The 7,500-nt window shown below is 51.5% G+C and overlaps 1 protein-coding gene across 4 annotated transcripts in view; it reads left to right on the top strand.

Moving 5' to 3' along the window:
* rarga (retinoic acid receptor gamma a) overlaps positions 1 to 7,500 on the top strand; it is a 38,006-nt gene that overhangs the window by 11,642 nt on the left and 18,864 nt on the right. The gene's annotated exons all lie outside the window — the stretch shown is intronic.

Here is a 7,500-nt window from a genome sequence, read left to right as displayed (position 1 = left end):
AGACATGGCCAAGACGATCTGCTGCAGTTCAAACTGAGCATCAGAATGGGAAAAATGATTTAAGTTACATTGAACATAGCATGGTATTTCAGAAACTGCTGATCTACTGGGATTTTCATGCACAACCATCTCTAGGGTTTACAGAGAATGGTCTGAAAAAGAGAAAATATCCAGTTCTGTGGGTGCAAATTCCTTGTTGATGTCAGACTGGTTTGAGCTGATAGAACAGTAACAGTAACTCAAATAACCAGTCGTTACAACCGAGACATGCAGAAGAGCATCTCTGAACACACAACACGTGGAACCTTGAGGCGGATGGGCTACAGCAGCAGAAGACCAGACCGGGTGTCACTCCTGTCAGCTAAGAACAGGAAACCGAGGCTACAATTCACACAGACTCACCAAGATTGGACAATAGATGATTTGAAAAATGTTGCCTGGTCTGTTGAGTCGCCTGCGACATTTGGATGATAGGGTCAGAATTTGGCTTGATGGATGAAAGCATGGATCCATCCTGCCTTGTATCAACGGTTGAGGCTTGTGGTGGTAGTGCAATGGTGTGGGGGATATTTTGGGCCCATTAGTACCAATTGAGCATAGTGTCAACGCTACAGCCTACCTGAGTATTGTTGTTGACCATGTCCATTCGTTTATGACCACAGTGTACCCATCTTCTGATGGCTACTTCAGTGCATGAAAAGGGAAACCCTTATAATGACTTTATAAGGTCTGATTTAGTGTAGTATGTCTGCAAGGCCATAGGGGGCGCTGTTGCACACTGGATGTCAGAGCCAGTGAGTATAAGAGAGGGAGAAGAAGGAAACAGCTATGGTAAATACTTTATGCCTTTTTAAAGTGTTTTTGATGTTTTCGTCTTTGTTTTCTTAATCGCTGCAAAGTTTCTTAACCATTTGGTGGCATATGTACCACGTTATCGAGGAGGTTTGATGGAAAAAACCTTTTCCTGAACAGGTGTAGTGAACCCACAGGGATATTCTGGAGCCGGAGTGTGTAGACTGGAATATGAGTGTGAGTGTGTCTGGTGGAGGGTGAGAGTTGAAGGGGGTTCTCTAATCGAGACCGCGGCTACAGGGGAAAAAGCAAAGCCACGATCATTTGAAATCTTATCTGAGTGCCGGGGGAGTTTGTGGGTGTGGGTGGCAACAACTAAAATGTTAAAGACAATGAGACAAAGACACACACGCACACACATATGCAGACAGTCTCCTGGTATGGTGTCTCTCTCTCTCTTCAGCATGCCTGAACAACACCAAAGCCTTTGAGATGTCAATCAATACCCAGCCCACTGCTGCCAACTTAATCCTGTTGGTATTTATTTACAGAGAGAGAGAGAAAGAGCAAAGGAGGGTGTGTGTGTGTGTGTGTGAGACAGTGAGCGTGTGAGGGGGGGTGGAGGGTTGATGTGCTAGTGTAGCGGAATCCAAGACCACACCCTGCCATGGAAATACATTAACACACACTGACACGGCCTCTCTGTCTCCCTCTACTGCAAAAGAAAGTTCTACTTCAGTTTCGTCTTCGTCGGTGGCCAGAGAATCCGCTGTGGCCGCTCTTGTAGAGGATCATCCCCACACTGGGCCGACCCGATACACTGGGCCGACCCGCTACACGCACGTCTGAGATTTCACCTCTGCCCCATTAAAAATTTTTTCATCTCTTTTTTTAATAGCGAGGGAAAAAATTCAGTTGCGGGAGATTCTTCCTCACCAGCCCTTTCCTGCCCGTGCTGCGTGCTTAGTGTTCTGGGAGGGCCGGGCCCTGGATCAGAATCAAAACCGCTGCGGTCCGGTTCGATTGTTCTAGGCTACTGTATGGCATGAGTTCTTTAAGAGGGTCGTGTGGCGAGCTGTTTGGGTGTCCGGCGTGAGGTGTGTGGGGAGGGAGGCGTGAGGTGTGCGTGCGTGCGTGCGTGTGTGTGTGTGTGTGTGTGTGTGTGTGAATGTGTGCAGTGTGCCGCAGAGCAGGTTTGCGTGGTTCCCCTCTGAACCCTCGAGGAGCGCGTGTCATACACAGAGATGGAGGCTGATGGGGAGATGATAAAAATGATGTGTGAACCCACCTGGAAATGACGCTGGACCATTTTGAGCTGTGCAGGATCTACACAGGAGCCGTAACTCTTGGGAAACAGTGCAGGGCTTTCGTGGTGATGTGAACATACCCGAAGTACTGGCACGGACGTGGCTGTCCCCCCCCCCCCCCCCACCTCAGAGCTCCCCGCCGCTGAACATCGCCCCTGAGCCGAAGCCGCCTGTTAACCTCCCTCGACAGACACGACATCTGGGCCGAACCCTGAACCCCTCCTGGGGAGGAGGCCCCACACGGCTCCCCGTCCGCGCCAAGACCCACACGGCTCACTCCGACGCTCCGGGGAAGCCGGTTCCGTGATTGCTTCCTAACGAGGTTAACGCAGCCCTTGTGGGGGACACGGCGTGCAGGAATTGCGTGTTCTCTTCGACAGACGTTCCACGTAAAATGGGCAGAGAGTAAATCTCAAAGCCAGCACAGTCAGGTTTGCTGATGTAGACACTCACCGTGGTGTTTTGCGGACGGGGCAGACGAAATGGGTGTCAGATGGAAGGATGTCAGTCACTTCGTTCTTACATAGTTCTGATCAGTGAATTCATCTTGTTTCTGAGCATTGCTCTCTCCTTATATAAAAAATATTTTTTTCCCAATTTTTTTTTCTTCATCCAAAGCTTTCTTGTGTAATATAACTCAGGTTTGGGATAACACTTATTTTTAATCAATTGTAGTCAGCCTAGAAACTTGTGTTAGGCAGCCTTCTGAATCTGAATCTTTTTTTGTGTGTTATTTGTCAGTAAGCCAGTTTTGATGTGCAGTTTTTTGGAGGAATGGTCCACTTGTCCCAGCATGCTTTGTGGAAAAAGTGCTTTACATTTGGCTCAAGTCTGCCTCCACAGGAATAAAGGGGTATTACCGCTTTGGTAGGCATAACAATCAGCATGCAAGATCACACTTGCAACACACGAACACACACACACACACACACACACACACACACACACACACACACACACACACACACACACACACACACACACGAACACACACACACACACACACACACGAACACACACACGCACACACACACACACACACACACACACACACACACACACACACACACACACACACACACACGCACACACACACACACACACACACACGAACACACACACGCACACACACAAACCACAAACTCTAACTTTGATATCATAGTTTAATAATTAAAAAACGCACTGCATTACCCTCCTTTTTTGGCCACATCCTCCCATCCTGAGCAAACACACACACACACACACACACACACACACACACACACACACATATATTGTGAGATGTTTTTGTTCCTTCTCTTCTTTGGTGGGAATTTGTGTCCAACACTGTGGAAGAGAGGAAGTTGGAGACATGTGCTCTGGGTTGGGGCAAACACCGCTCTGATTATTTACTCTCCGAAACATTTCAGTTGAAGTATTGGGTTTCAGGCCAGCGCTGTACTGCCAGTGGCCTGTGTGTGTGTGTGTGTGTGTGTGTGTGTGTGTGTGTGTGTGACAATTGGAATGAGAGCAATTTATATGCTTCAGCTCTGGACACTTCCTCACAGGCCCAGGACCTGTAGTTTCCTTTTTCCACCTTAACTTTCCGTTTGTCCTCTTCAGTCTGCGCAGGAACAGGGCTGTTGTGCTGAAAGGCCTTCACAGTAAACACGTCCACTGGCCTTGGTGTTGGGTGTGGGGTGTGAGGTGTTGGGTGTTGGGTGTGAGGTGTGGGGTGTTGGGTGTTGGGTGAATCAGATGCGTGGGGCTGCCATGCGTGGCCTTTTTTGAAGTCTTGGCTAATAAATCGTTACTAGAGGAAACTGCAATCAAATTGTGACATCCAAGATGATTCAGTGGTGTTACTAGAAGTCTCATCTGAATGTTCCGAGCGATGGACACGGGCCCACCTCAGCAGCTCAGGGCTGGGGTTCCGGTCTTCTGCGTCAGCTCCCCCGGTTCCTCAGTTAATTCTGTTCACCTGAGGTGCTTGGCGAGCGTGGAGACCTGGGTCTGGTGGATACTCGGGCCTGCAGGTCGGTCTTGGAACGCTCCGTGTCTCAGAGCCTTTGAGGTGTTTCTCACATCTGTTTTTTAAGAGACTTGGCACGGCCTGAGCACGGGAAGAGTAGACACACACACACACACACACACACACACACACACACACACACACACACACACAGTGCCTGCGTTCCCACTGCCAGGCGATTTAAAGCTCACGGAGGGAATTTTGCAAACGACTAACAAATGGACTCTGGACTCCTCTGACGCTGCCGGACCTGGACCTGGACCTGGACCTGGACCTCACACCTTAAGTTCTGCTGTTCCACACGCTACTCTGGTCCTCCGTGGACGTCCTATCCCGATCTCGGCACTCCCCAGAGGTGGAGAAAGAGAAAGGGGGGAAGGAGGGGGAGAGAGAGAGAGAGAGGGAGGGAGGGAGAACAGGGAGGTACACTCGGCCACTGGTGTCTCTGTATGATGACAGATGAAGATAGAGTTTAGCAGCAGGAGAGGGACGGACAGGACCGGGCATGTGCAGGTCAAGGGAGGGGGAGGGGCTTCTATTCTAATTTGGGATGGAACTTGGCTGGTGGGTGTGTCTTCAGTGGGGGGGCAGCCAGACTTTGTAATTGTACACAATGTGTGTTTCCCTTTTTGAATACCATGAGTTAAGTCATGAGAGCCCTGCGAGACTGAGAGAGGAGTGAGAGACGGAGCGCTTGACAGGGAGATCATGCGTGATTTGGCTTGAAAGATGGCCAGCACTGATAGAGCTGTGAAGAGTTTCACTGTTCCAGTGTGGGTTCTTCTTTCTTCTTCTTCTTCGAGGGCTGTTCACGTGGTGCCGGCCTCTTCATGGCTAGGAAAGGCTGAGATCAGCTCTCTTTCTCTGTCTGCCTGTCTCTCTCTCTCTCTTTCTCATTGTGTGTGTTTCTCTCTCTCTTTCTCTCCGTCTCTCTCTCTCTCTCTCTCCCTCTCTATGTCCCCGTAAGGTCCCCTCTAGTCCGCTACTCAGCTTAGCATGAGAAACGTGTAGTTTCAGAGGTGAACGTGTGTCTGTCGGCCGTGCGTGTGAGGTGATTGATGGGGGTGACACGCCAATAGCAGGACCATCCGGAGCCAGAAGGGGGATTAGCCCCTCACCACACACACACACACACACACACACACACACACACACACACACACACACACACACACACACACACACACACACACACACACACACAACCTTATGTAGTGCCTCTGGCATCTGCACATTTATGTGAGAGAGGCTGGTGACAGCATTGTTGATGAATGCTGTGTGTTGTGAAAGTGTGTGTGTGTGTGTGTGTGCCTGCATGTGCTGACCTGCCCATGCGGAGCAGTGCTAACTTGAAGTGTGTGTACAGCACGGGGAAAAATGGCGTTCCATGCCTGTCATCACTGGCAATGTGTTTTAACAACAAACACCCCCCTTACACACACACACACACACTCCCACACTCACACGCAACACGTACTCCCAGACTAACCCGGCCTACGGCTAAGAACACACTGACCAGATGATCGATGATTGGTAGTCGGGTGGCGTCTAGCGTTGGAAGGCGGTTGTGACTATAACTACTTTGTGTAGTTCATTCTGCATCACTGGCTCTAGTTGACCAATCGGCAGCGGCGAATTTTTTTCGTTAGTAGCGGCTCATATTTACTTATTTGTTTATTTATTTTGGTTGTTTGTTCTTCCACTGGTGCAGGACGTACACGCGTCGTTCGTCAGCTACCGTGCGTTTGCTGGGACAGAAGTCGTCAGTCTTTCGAGCTGGGTTGAGCTCTTTGAGAACCGGTGTGGTGTGTAGCTGGACTCCACGCCAGCCGCTCACACCACCCCGTAGACGCAGCGTCACCCCCCCCCCCCCCCACCCCACCCTCTCCATCAGCCCGAATGCCACACCGTGCGGCAGCTGGACAGAGCGGGGCCGGACGGGGCCGGCTGACCGAGGGGCCGGCTAAGTGAGATTGATTTCCCCCGCAGTTCAGGGCCTGTTTGTCATCAGGGGGTGAAGAGAGACTTGATGAGTATGGTCTTCAGGGAGGGGGGCCTTTGGCCCCCGTTTTCGCAAGTTTTCCCAAGCTGAAGGGGAACAAGGAAGGTGGCGGGTGGCTTAGGTGTGCCGTGTCCTCCCAAAATGTGGAGAAGGGGCGGGTGAAAAGGAGAGGAAGGAGAGGGAGAGAGTGGGGGGGGGGGGGCATTAGTGGCCCTGTGGGGGTTTCTCCTGGAGTTCACTCCTCTTGGTCAGGAAAGGCGAGGAGGGGCAGGGGGGGCAGACGCCTGCACTGTAAGGTGGGTGCGGATCAGATATCCAAGACAGCTTGTTCTGGTTTTCCCCCAGGTATGCAGACCTGCGCCAAAACGTGCCGATTAGAGAAGGGCGAGTGTGTGTGTGTGTGTGTGTGTGTGTGTGTGTTGTGGTGTGTGTGTGTGTGTGTGTGGTGTGTGTGTGTGTGTGTGAGGTGAAAACAAGAAACTGCTAAAGGAGAAAAGCTGATCAAATCCAAGATTCAGATCCAAGTTCAGTTCCCACTGTTCTCAGTGCTCCCAGTGCGTCCCAGTGCTCCCAGTGTTCCCAGTGTTCCCAGTGTTCCCAGTGCTCCCAGTGTTCCCAGTGTTCCCAGTGTTCCCAGTGTTCCCACTGTTCTCAGTGTTCCCAGTGTTCCCAGTGTTCCCAGTGTTCCCAGTGCTCCCAGTGTTCCCAGTGTTCCCAGTGTTCCCAGTGCTCCCAGTGTTCCCAGTGCTCCCAGTGTTTCCCAGTGTTCCCAGTGTTCCCAGTGCTCCCACTCAGCCCCTTTTACATTTGGTGCAGGGAAATTCCAGTCATCTTTTTTCTTTTTTTTTCCTCCTCAAAAGAGGCGAGTTGAAAGAAGGAAGTGATTTTGCAGCGTTTCATTTGGTCTCCCAGTGATGACTGTATTCTACACTCCCTCCCTCCCTCCCTCCCTACCTCCCTCCCTACCTCCCTCCCTCACTCCCTCCCTGCCCTCCCTCCCTCCCTCCCTACCTCCCTCCCTCACTCCCTCCCTCCCTCCCTCACTCCCTCCCTCCCTCCCTCCCTCCCTCCCTCCCTACCTCCCTCCCTCACTCCTCCCTCCCTCCCTCCCTCCCTACCTCCCTCCCTACCTCCCTCCCTCACTCCCTCCCTCCCTCCCTCCCTCCCTCCCTCCCTCCCTACCTCCCTCCCTCACTCCCTCCCTCCCTCACTCCCTCCCTACCTCCCTCACTCCCTCCCTCCCTCCCTCCCTCAACTTCATTTCGAAAGTGAAAAAGGAGAAAGACAAAAAAAGACAAATAGAAACATAAAAGTGATCCGCACTGGGCTTCTGTGCCAGTGTCACGGTTCCCGTGGAAACACGTTTCCAAGAGGATGAAGGTGTGGAT

The sequence above is a fragment of the Brachyhypopomus gauderio genome, chromosome 21 (genome assembly GCF_052324685.1).
Source record: "Brachyhypopomus gauderio isolate BG-103 chromosome 21, BGAUD_0.2, whole genome shotgun sequence".
NCBI lineage: Eukaryota > Metazoa > Chordata > Actinopteri > Gymnotiformes > Hypopomidae > Brachyhypopomus > Brachyhypopomus gauderio.
Note: the sequence above shows the minus strand (reverse complement) of the source record. Positions and strands in the feature narration are given on the sequence as shown.